Raw genomic sequence first — 12,045 nt, forward strand, 5'->3', positions numbered from 1 at the left:
TTTTTTTAAAATTAGAATTTAGTTTAGTTTAGTTTTATTTATTATTATTATTTTTTTGTTAAACTTCCTATAGGGCATGCAAGTCCACCAGAGATAGACAGAGGAAGAGGGGAAAAGTAAGAAAGCGAGCTGCCAGGTCTGGACTCAAACTGTGCTTGGCCATGTTGGGAGTCCAATGCTTCCACCACCAAACTACCTAGAGCTTCTACCATTTAAGTTAGAGGAGATTTTAAACAACTATATGTTGACTTATCAAAAATATGTGGGACCAGAAATGTTGCAGATTTCAGGATTTGGGGAATCTTGGACATTTCTCAAAGATACTTCAGATACATAATGAGGTATCTTGAGGCTAAGACTCAAGTCTAAACACAAAATATTCATTCATGTTTCATATAACATCACATATATAACCTGAAGATAATTTTATACAATATTTTTGTATTGCAGCATTTTGACTATGACCTGTCACATGAGGTTAGATATGGAATTTTCCACTCATGGTGTCATGTCACATTTCAAAATATTCTGGAGCGTTTCTGATTTTGTGTTTTTAGATTAGGATGCAAATACTGTATACTACACCCTCAACAAGTGAGAGGTATTGCTATTTATTATTATTATTATTAGCATTATTATGCTCTCCACTACTGTAGTAGCATTGCACACACGTCTCTCCATTTACTCCGTTCTGTGCATAGCTTTATGGTCTAACCATATCACTTCTAGGCTTGGTATTCAAGGTCTTTCTGCAAATTTTGCTAACCAGTTGCTTTCTTTCCATAAACCTGGCCTGGTCACTCCCAGTGGGGATGACTAACTACATGAGTTTTCTTCCCAAGTATTCTCCATCCTTTCTCGTGAATGGCTCCTACATCTCCCTCCCTACCCCATCACCTTCCCCCTATATTGAAATATAACTATTCAGTCCTCAAAACTGGTCGAAATTCTGTCTGAAGCTTTTTCTAGCTGGAATTAATCTCTCCCTCTTACCAATCTCAATAACCATTTTTTCCCTGTACTCATAGAAGCTGTCACTTTCTGTATTTTTGTTAACACTTTTATCTACATGTTTTTCTTTCTCTGAATAGGTATGGGCGGATCTGATGCTTCTTTTCATATTCTACACAACTCCATACAATACCTCCACCTTAGTGCTTACTGATCAAAGGCAATAACAAAAACTACTCAAGGCAGTTAGTCTTTGCTTCATTGAAAAAGACATGATATTTATAAAAACACATTTTTATTTGAGCGATTCTACACATGAACAAACCAACTTAAAAAAATGTTTTTAATTTCTATGCAAATCAAAAGGAGCCAATTCTAGTGATTTATTTCTGACACCTCTTTTTATGGGTTCTCCTAACTTGAAAATTGTTATAAAGTGTGTTCCCCCCAGATTCATATGGTAAGGTCATCATCTCCAGCACCTCAAAATATGACTACATTTGAGGATAGGATCTTTAAAGAGATAATGACGTTAAATGAGGTCATAAGGGTATACTCTAAGCCAATATGACTGGTATCCTTTCAAGAAGAGATTAGGACACAGACAACGTGCAGACTAAGGGGAAACCATGGGAGGACACAGAGTGATGGTAGCCATCTACAAGCAAGGACACAGGCCTCAGGAGAAACTAACGCTGCCACTGACTTCATCTTGGACTTTCAGACTCCAGAACTGTGAGAAAATAAATTCTTGTTGCTTAATCCACCTAGTCAGTAATATTTTGTACAGCAGCCTTAATATGATAACTATGGATTGTCTAAGATTATGTTCTTCTTTCATAAATAATACAATTTTCCTTTTCCTTTCTTTGGGGGGGGCAATTTTCTTTAGTCCTTACTAGTTATTAACACCTGTTTGACAGATCAGGTAGAGTTCAAGTCCCGGGGGGCAATTTTCTTTAGTCCTTACTAATTATTAACACCTATTTGACAGACCAGGTAGAGTTCAAGTCTCCAAACTTGTTGAGGAGAATCCTTTAGGTTCTTGTCATCTCTTCAGGTTTTATACAAGATCTTGTTTGTTCCTTGCAGGTACCAAGGGGTATGGTTGGAATTAACATTCACCATTTTGTTAGGGAGGAACTAGAATCACTTGAATGACTGACCTGAATTTACCACCACAGTTTTTAATTACACTTTCTTTGCTGTTTCTTTCACATTTTATTTATTTTTTCTTTTCCCTTAGCACCACGATATTTCCCAGTTTAAGTGTTTTCTCAACTCAAAATTTGCTTCTTTGTGTTTGAAACTGCTGTCTTATTTTTCTGTACTTCTATTTGATTGTTTTTTTTTGTTTTATTTCCCTTCATTTTAGACATTGAAATTATCTTTGTAGTGGGTCTCTTAGAAGACACCCTGTGCAATTCTTTACTCTGCCTTTTTTATGACAAGGTCTAGGAGAACTTTCTTTTTAACTTTAAAGTTTAATTTTATATATATATATATATATATATATATATATATATATATATTTCTGTGAGAGAGAGAAAGAGAGAAACAAGTATCTCCCATAGGGTTCTCACACTACAATCCACTCCAGCTTCAGCCAGCCCTGTGCACAGATGCCCAGTATGTACAAGGAGGCTCTGGAATGCAAACCAAGGACTTTCCCATGTGGGACTAATTACATTGCCAGTGAAGCACTATCTGCTCTCAAGAGGAATTTTTTTTAAAAATCTGGTTGTTTCATAGAGAGGTCTAGATCATAACTGAAATCCCTTTTCTTATACCTTTCCTGGTACCTGTAGCTTCTAAACTTTATAGGATGCTGAATACTCAAGGATTACAAAAATAAAGGTCACTGGTATCTTTACCCTTTAGATGATTATATCGTTGTCCTTAGACTGCAAAGAGAAACTAAAAACATAGCCTTTAAGGGGTTGGACAAGGTTAGCCATACCCATGTTGTCCCTCATGAAGGCTTGGACCTATGTAACCAGGGGATAGCTGCTCATCTATATGAGCTGCCCTCTTGGGTCAAAATCCTACAGGAGCTCTGAACCCAGCAGTATCAGAATGAGGAAGGGAAAGAATGACAACTAAGAGCATAGCTGAAGCAGGAAAATCAAACCTGTCACACCAAACTACATTCCCTGGGAGGTGTTTGGGGCTCTTCAGAGACAAAAGTTACTTAGCCTGTGTTGGATCATCCTGGTGTGGGACCCTGGCTCGGATCACTGGGCCACAGGGGGTAGAACACAGGGAGTCTGGATCCAAATACTACTTATTTAGGCTGCCACTGATGTCCTCTGTGGCTTAAATCAGTTCTGTTCTTCTATCCAAACCATGGAACAACCATGCCTCCTTGCATAGCAGAATAGACATGATGATGAATTAATTACAAAACATTTTGAAGTCACCAATCTTGGGCTAAAAGTTAACACATATTCTTTACTTTTTGGCTTATGAAAGGGGAAAAAATGTTTGTCAAACATTTTATAGTTACTAGAGACCATAAGTGGTAACAATAATAGCAGGTAGGTGCTCACCATGTCAGGTGTGGTTCTGTGTGTTATTCTATTCATGCATTATTTCATGTACTTCCCCTATAACCTGTGAGGTAAAATTGTTACTATCTGATTTTACAGATGAAGGAAATGGGCCTTGGAAAAGTCAGGAAACTGTTCAGATGTTATGCACCAAACAGGTGGTAAAATAGGGATGGAAACCCAAGTCTATCTGACTAAAAAACCTGTGATTTAGAGTCAAAACACCTCTATTTCCATAAGTACATGGTATTCCAAATCCATTCTATTTCACATCTTCTCACTAGTCATCCCATAAACTACTAAACTATCCCAGAAGTAGGCAAAACTTAGTATCCACATTACGTTTCCCAGAATGTCCCTCACTCACACTGAAAGAAACACAAACTCCCCCTTGAAGACCACAAACCCTCATTCTTGGTGTAGAAAATGTGGGCTCTATGACCTAGACAGTTTATCCAATTGCAGAGAATTCGATTGCATGGCAATGCCTTCAAATGTAAAGTTCTTCAGAGCATCATGTTATCTTGAGATTTGGAAGGCACTCACAGATCTTGGAGTGCCTGGAGGTCAGCCTTCCAATCTCAGTCCTCACTATAGTATTGGAATACAGACATGCAGGTTTCCAGCAAGTTGTATCCACTGGAAGTATGGGTGAGAGAAGCTCACTGTGCTGACATTAAGTATTTAGACAATGCTTTCTTGAGGGACTGCCATGGCCTTAAAAAGGGGGGAGATCCATGAACTCTTCTTTTATATTATGAATATTTATGATAGCATAATATCTATATTTCGAATGTGGGTTTTCATTAGAAATCTCAGCATATCTCTTGACTTCATTGTTTTATTTGTTGAGTTTTAGAATAGACCTGGGTGATAAGGCAACAGCAGAGAGAAGACTAGAAATTCATGACCCACGGATCTTTCCAATTCTTAAATGTGGCCCTGGTCTCCAAGGTTTAAGAATCACAAATTCAAGATAATTTGAATCCCGATATCCAAATATCCATTCCCAGGGATAATCATTCTAAAGAGCTGTTTATGTTAGACACATTTGACTCATGTAATTTGCCCCAAAAGGGAAAAACCTTGAATATCTCTTGATAGCTATTATTCTGAGGACATTTTTTAGTTCTAACTTCATCATCATATTTTGTTTAGATGACTTCGCATGACCGCCAAAGAGTAACTACCAGAAACGAACTCTTCCAAACAAACGCCTTGCCGATTTCTCAGGTTTGCTAAAAGTCAGTGAGAGAAAGACTCCAGGGAAACATCAATTATTCACGCGGGGGAAGCTGTTATCAGTCCCCATGTTGATTTTTATCTGCATATACCAAACCTCAATATGTCACAGCCCAAGATGAGATCCCACCACCCCTATTGCTTCTTTATCCTTTCATTTTCCATATCATTTTCATTTTTATCACCCACAACTTCTCCTGGAGTCCATCTTCCTCCAAACAGCAGCTGCAGATTCAATTTTCCTTTCCTGTCTCTTTAAGTCAGAAACTTCCTGAGGTTCTTAAGAGCAGCCTGGCTCAGCAGGCATCCAGGACACCCAGCAAGCCTTCATTGCAGTCAGCTTTGCAAGTGAATCTTAGTCTGAACAACAGCATCGGTATTGATCTCCTCCAACTTGGGAGTCACAGACACCTACATTCCAACGGATCCTATCAACAGGGTCTGAGGATTTCAAAACCCAATCAATGGGTATTGGCACCCCCCCCCCCCGCCCCCAAAAAAAGGAACATTCACTAAATCGAACAAAGTGGAAAGTCACTGCAAAATCCACCTAAGGAATAAACAAATAACAGTCCCATTGTTTCAGACTCCAGCCTACCTTAAAGACTGCCCAAAGCTTGGGGCTCCTCTGTGGGTCTGTTCTGTGGCTCTCCAATTGCTCTGCTTTTTAAAACTGAGCAACAGTCTCAAGTGTTGGGCTCTGAAAATACACATGCTACACACACCCAGGCAGCCTCGGTGCCAGGCAGCCCCTTCGCCTTTTTCCCAGCCCGCCAGTGCCCTGGCTGCTGACCAAGCTCCCTCATGGGATGGATGCCGGAAGGGGAGGGGGGTTAGACACACTCACCATGGGCTAGGTGGCCACCTATCTCAGCAGGAGGGGTCCACTGATCCCTTTTTTAACCTTAAACCCCTGCCACTGAGGTTTTTAGGAACCTCATTCAGACCCAGGAGGGTTGCAGATATCTGTTTGGGCGTGACCTATCAGACCACTTGGAGCAAGCAGCCTGCAGCTGGGGGCCACAACGGCCTCTTACCTTAACAAAGCACCAGTTCTTAACAGCCCTGCCGGAGTCTCCCGGGAGTCCTGCGTTTGACTTGACATGGAAGGCAACCAGTTTCAGAAGCAGGGAACATTTCGAAATGAAACAGAAAGTAACCCGGGGATCCAAACCAGACCCCTCGACCTGCACTTAGCTGTCCCCAACCTCTGTGAGTCTTCTGACTCCCCTGATAGCCCTCCCCGCTGATCCAGACCAGGGAGGATTCACAGGAAACTGCAGCCTGGATGTCTGGAACTCACAGCCTGGGCTTTTTTTTTTTTCCTTCTGTAAGAGTATTTGTTGAGCTTTTTAACATGCAGTTTGTCTCCTTCTGCAGGGAATTACTCAGTGATCCCGTCACCTGACTCACGGCTGCTCCGTTATATAATTGAAACTGTGCCGTTTGAGTTCTGATCAGAAAGCTGCACTAGCACAGCCCCTCCCAGGCGTTCAGTGCCCCCCAGCACAGGAGGGGAAGGGGCAGAGAGGGAGACCTTTTAAACACCCAACAATGACAGTGAACCTTTCCTGAACCTTCCCGGAAGGAGCACATTTTTTGCTGTGTATTTGTTTCCCTTTGATTGGATTCTTCTTGGGTAAGAGGACCTCTTAAATGCCACTGCTGAGCTGGCAGGGATTTGATTGTGGCAGCTTCCTGGTTTTCCTGCTGTAGATTGGACAGATCGCGACGGAATGAGTTTTCCTATGATAGAATGTGCCGTCCGTTGAAAAGCCTCACGGATTTACAACACGTGTGTAAACAGAACCCAGTGTCTACCGTGTGTACTAATTTTTTTTCTTTTCTTGACCCATTTCTACATTCTGTGAAATTGCTACAGGGGAGACAGGGTTGAGGGGTCTTCAGCCACACCTCCTGGCCTGCCTTAAGCCTAATAATCTCTCCCCAGCCACCACCAAGAAGCACAATGTCCAAGCAAGCCTGCTTGCTTGCTTACTTGCTTGCAAACACCTCCGAAGGTCAAGCCCTGACTCCACTTTCAACCCTGTCAGCATCACTAAGCCAATTTGCATGGGCATTTCAAAGCCACTACCCTCTCCGGAGAAGGTAGTAAGGATGAGCTCAGTCTGTCCCAAGGCTCTGTCATAGCATTCGTCATTTCTGTCCAAATGATAACACATGTACGAGCCGGTGAGTCCAAACATGAAGTTGACCCACAAATGAAAGGTCCTCGAAGAAACCTAGATGCCAATAAAGGAACATATCACTGAAAGCATCGTGAAATATGATCAAATAATAATAATAATAAGCCAACCTATTTTCCTTTTCCATGTCAAAGCTAAAAAGAGGGGGCCCTGGGTTCCCAGTCTTCTCCCAGACAGGGAAGCTGTGTTGCTGGACATGGGTGTATGTGTTGGGGGTGGTACTTGAAAGGGATTATTATTTTTTTATAGGATTTTATCTTTTACAATTATCTATTTACTTTTATGTATTATTATTAATTTGCTATCAGGCACGTGTGCTCTGCAGAGAGAGATGGCGGCAGGGCGGGTGGGGAAGGTGAGAAAGCAAGCCACCAGGTCTGGGACTCAAACCCCACAGTCGGCCATGTGGGAATCCAGTCAGTGCCTTAACCACTATGCCACCTGCTGGCCCCCGAAAAGGATTAGTAACATCTCTAAGAGCAAATGCTCGGATAGATCAGCTTTCTTTTGGCTTGTCCTAGTCTGACTCCTTTTCGCACCTCTGCCTGGCTCCCACCCCGAATTCACCAATGAAAACTGCTTTCTCCTCCAGCCTGTCTCCACCATTATATATCATGTTAGAGACTGGTACTGCATTAAGAAATGTGGCATTGGCCAGATACTGTGTCCTCAGAATCACTTTCAAAATACCTTGTGATTTTCTATCACACATCCCTGAGAGGTGGAGACCAGATAATCACTATTCTCCTTACACCGACTAGACAAGTCAGTGACACAGGCAGAATTAGAACCCAACCCTATTCTCAGTGCTCTGTTTTGCCAAGGAAGACCTAGACAGGCAGAAAAATAGAGACGTGTCTACCCGAATGACAGATTATAGATGTCTGTGTATCTCTCTCCCTCCAGGTGTAGTAAATACAAGATATTGTAGCAGTTGCTATGGTAACTTCTTTCTTAATAAAGACACATAAGAAATTAGAAAACATCAGGTGGTAAAATCTTCCCCAAGAACAAGAAGAAAGAAATGTAAAATAGTAAGAATAATAGAAAATTGGGCCCAGTGGATAGCATAATGGTTATGTTGCTGTACTCCCACATAGCGGACCATGGTTCGAGTCTCGGACCAGGTGGCTTAAAACTCACGCTGGGCATGTGTGCATGTCTTTTTCTTTCTCACTGGAGAGAGCACATACCCTAAAGGAAAAATCTCTCTAAGATAAATAAGTAATAATAATAATAATAATAATAAAAAATAAACCTCATTTGCATAATTGTCAAGTACTGGCACTGCAAAACTTGAATTTCCTAGACCAGCAATTGTTTAATAGAAATACAATGTGAGCCACATATGTCATTTTAAATTTCCTAGTACTTCCATTAAAACTTTAAAAAATGGTGAAATTCTTTTGATAATAGTTTATTTTATCTCGTATATCTAAAATGTCATATTTTAACCTGTAATCAATATAAAAATTATTGAGAAAAATTTTGTGTTTTCTAAATACTAAATCTCTGAATTCTGATGTGTATTTTACACTTATATTGCATTTCAATTAGAACTAGCCACATGTTGGGGCCGGCAGGTGGCATGATGGTTAAGGGTGCTGGACTCCCACATGGCTGACCATGGCTTGAGTCCTGGACCTAGCAGCTTGCTTTCTCACTTTCTCTCTCTCTCTCTTACTTTGTCTCTCTCTGGTCAAATTAAAATAAATAAATAAAATAATTCTTAAACAAACAAACAAACAAAAAAACTAGCCACATGTCAAGTGTTCTGTTGCCACATGTGGATTGGTGGCTGTCATGTCAGATGGCTGAGGGTTATACCTGGTCGTTTTCAAATGAGAATTTTCTCTTTTGCAGCATTATTCCTACTTGGAGTTTTTAGAAAAATAAATGGTATTCATTTAGTTCTAGCTCCATGGCATAAGTCAAGTGGTATTCTCTTGGGTAGATCATGAAATATCAAATAAACTTGGAATTAAAATAGTAACAGCGCAGCTTCTTCCATGACATGCAAGGACAATGAAGATTAAAAGATAAATCTTGGGAGCCAGCCCCATAGCGCAGCAGAGGGAGCTCAATCCAATATGGCAGCCCACTGTTGGAATCCTGTCTCCAGGAGCTGGCAGGAGGTATGGTGGTTAAAGGCGCTGGACTCCCACATGGCCACCTGTGGTTCAAGCAGCATCTCCAGCAGTTTGAAAAACAAACTAGAGGTGTGTATGTTGTGTGCATGCCCTGAATCCTGATGGGATAGGGAAATGGAGGAAAAAGGATCCTGGCGTGACAAGGCTCGTTGAGGGGTGCTTTCTCTCAATCCTTCCCTTTCCCTTCTCTTTCTGGTGCACACCCACACTCTAAGGCTTTATAAATCAATCAGTCAATCTTGAGTTGCCCGAAGTGTCCAAATGAAGGCCACAGAGTCCCGTGTGACTCTCCTTTCTATACCTCCTCCCTCTGCCTACTCTCACAGCCCCAGTCATGGACCATATGATCTTATTAGGTTTACCTGTCACTTTCTTTCAAGTCGCAGAGCCTCAGCCATAACCCTAACCATTACAAGAATCCTTGCCTGGGCTTTCTGCTTCCACTTTCAACCCATCCAAGTTCATTTTCCACCCTCCTGTCAGTTGAGCAAGTGTCAAAAGCAGACATTTAATCATATAGCTTCTCAGCATGAAGCCTTTAACGGTGACCTGCTGCCTTTCCCATAAAATCCAGACTCCTCGCTGTGATATGATATGCAAGGCAATCATAGACTGGCCTCGGGGACCTTTGCAGCTCATCTCTCTGCCACGCGGTCTTTGATTTTACCTTGGTTCATGTGCCATGATTTCCATGACGCCCTGCCTTTGTTTAAGATCTGCTTCCTCCACCTAGAATGTTGCCCTTCCTCATAATGCCTGCCCCTCACTGAATAGCAAGGTCCTTCCAGCCTAGATCAGCCACAGGCACTTCTCACTTAACGTCTGAGCTGTTCCTACAAGTGTGTCGTTAGGCAAACTTGTTGAATAAACAAGAAGCTCGAAGGCGGATGTCTTATGGTGTGTCATGGGGCCATAGGGCATGTCTTTTTCAATAGCTATCATGGGACACCAAACTGGAATAATGTCATTCTAGCTATACAAAAAGCATGCATTAGATAAATACCAGAAAGCCACAAGACACACTACAACACAATAATAGAAACCTAGCGTCATCATTTTTATTTATTATGAACCCTACTGTGGATGCTCAATAAAGTACAAATTTATAAACAAAATGTATGATCGGGTGTGATCGCAATTCCTGAGATGCACACAGACCAATAATGGGATTACTTATATAGCACAGCAGAGGGAGCTAAATCCAATATGGCAGCCCACTGTTGGAATCCTGTCTCCAGGAGCTGGCAGGAGGTATGGTGGTTAAAGGCGCTGGACTCCCACATGGCCACCTGTGGTTCAAGCAGCATCTCCAGCAGTTTGAAAAACAAACTAGAGGTGTGTATGTTGTGTGCATGCCCTGAATCCTGATGGGATAGGGAAATGGAGGAAAAAGGATCCTGGCGTGACAAGGCTCGTTGAGGGGTGCTTTCTCTCAATCCTTCCCTTTCCCTTCTCTTTCTGGTGCACACCCACACTCTAAGGCTTTATAAATCAATCAGTCAATCTTGAGTTGCCCGAAGTGTCCAAATGAAGGCCACAGAGTCCCGTGTGACTCTCCTTTCTATACCTCCTCCCTCTGCCTACTCTCACAGCCCCAGTCATGGACCATATGATCTTATTAGGTTTACCTGTCACTTTCTTTCAAGTCGCAGAGCCTCAGCCATAACCCTAACCATTACAAGAATCCTTGCCTGGGCTTTCTGCTTCCACTTTCAACCCATCCAAGTTCATTTTCCACCCTCCTGTCAGTTGAGCAAGTGTCAAAAGCAGACATTTAATCATATAGCTTCTCAGCATGAAGCCTTTAACGGTGACCTGCTGCCTTTCCCATAAAATCCAGACTCCTCGCTGTGATATGATATGCAAGGCAATCATAGACTGGCCTCGGGGACCTTTGCAGCTCATCTCTCTGCCACGCGGTCTTTGATTTTACCTTGGTTCATGTGCCATGATTTCCATGACGCCCTGCCTTTGTTTAAGATCTGCTTCCTCCACCTAGAATGTTGCCCTTCCTCATAATGCCTGCCCCTCACTGAATAGCAAGGTCCTTCCAGCCTAGATCAGCCACAGGCACTTCTCACTTAACGTCTGAGCTGTTCCTACAAGTGTGTCGTTAGGCAAACTTGTTGAATAAACAAGAAGCTCGAAGGCGGATGTCTTATGGTGTGTCATGGGGCCATAGGGCATGTCTTTTTCAATAGCTATCATGGGACACCAAACTGGAATAATGTCATTCTAGCTATACAAAAAGCATGCATTAGATAAATACCAGAAAGCCACAAGACACACTACAACACAATAATAGAAACCTAGCGTCATCATTTTTATTTATTATGAACCCTACTGTGGATGCTCAATAAAGTACAAATTTATAAACAAAATGTATGATCGGGTGTGATCGCAATTCCTGAGATGCACACAGACCAATAATGGGATTACTTATGATGGAGAACTCGTCTTAAGTCGGGTAGGTCATTAACGGAAAGTGGCTATCAAAAATTAACAGCCCCCTAGGGGCTGAAAGACAGCATAGCAGGAAGTGGTGCTCTATGAGGATGACCCCTATGGGAAAGCTTGTAGCCAGAGACCTCTCTGAGCACACAGAGAGTTCCCATGTGTCCATAATCTTGGTCTGGCTAAAGCTAGGGAAGGATCCAGGCATGAGGATCCTGTTGGAGGTATAAGTCTCTCTGTCACTCTCTCACTCAAAGAAGAAATAAATATACTTAAAAAAAATAGCTCCCCTCATCTGTGTTGTCTGGTCAATTTTATAAACATATGTACTATAAAATGTATACAGCCTATTAGAGTTCTATGATAAGCTAGACAACAACCTCCCCAAGAATAGGAATGAGGCATCATTTACCTTTGAATCCACATTGAGACATAGGGGGATCTCAAGAAATACCTGAGGATTTCCAATACTCTTGCCTTTCCATTTCTCCC

General features: G+C 41.9%; 1 protein-coding gene across 2 annotated transcripts in view; it reads right to left on the minus strand.

Annotated features, from left to right (window-relative positions):
• Positions 1-12,045, minus strand: part of LOC102474151 (phosphatase and actin regulator 1) — a 418,994-nt gene that overhangs the window by 283,591 nt on the left and 123,358 nt on the right. Inside the window, exon 1 of one of the 2 annotated variants that reach the window (XM_014590989.2) lies at positions 5,780-5,945. The exons of the other annotated variant lie outside the window; for it this stretch is intronic. The gene's annotated coding sequence lies outside the window, so the exon portion shown is untranslated. Of the gene's footprint in view, positions 1-5,779; positions 5,946-12,045 lie in introns of those variants that run through there. 2 annotated transcript variants of the gene reach the window in all.

The sequence above is a fragment of the Tupaia chinensis genome, unplaced genomic scaffold (genome assembly GCF_000334495.1).
Source record: "Tupaia chinensis unplaced genomic scaffold, TupChi_1.0 Scaffold000048_1, whole genome shotgun sequence".
Taxonomy (NCBI): domain Eukaryota; kingdom Metazoa; phylum Chordata; class Mammalia; order Scandentia; family Tupaiidae; genus Tupaia; species Tupaia belangeri.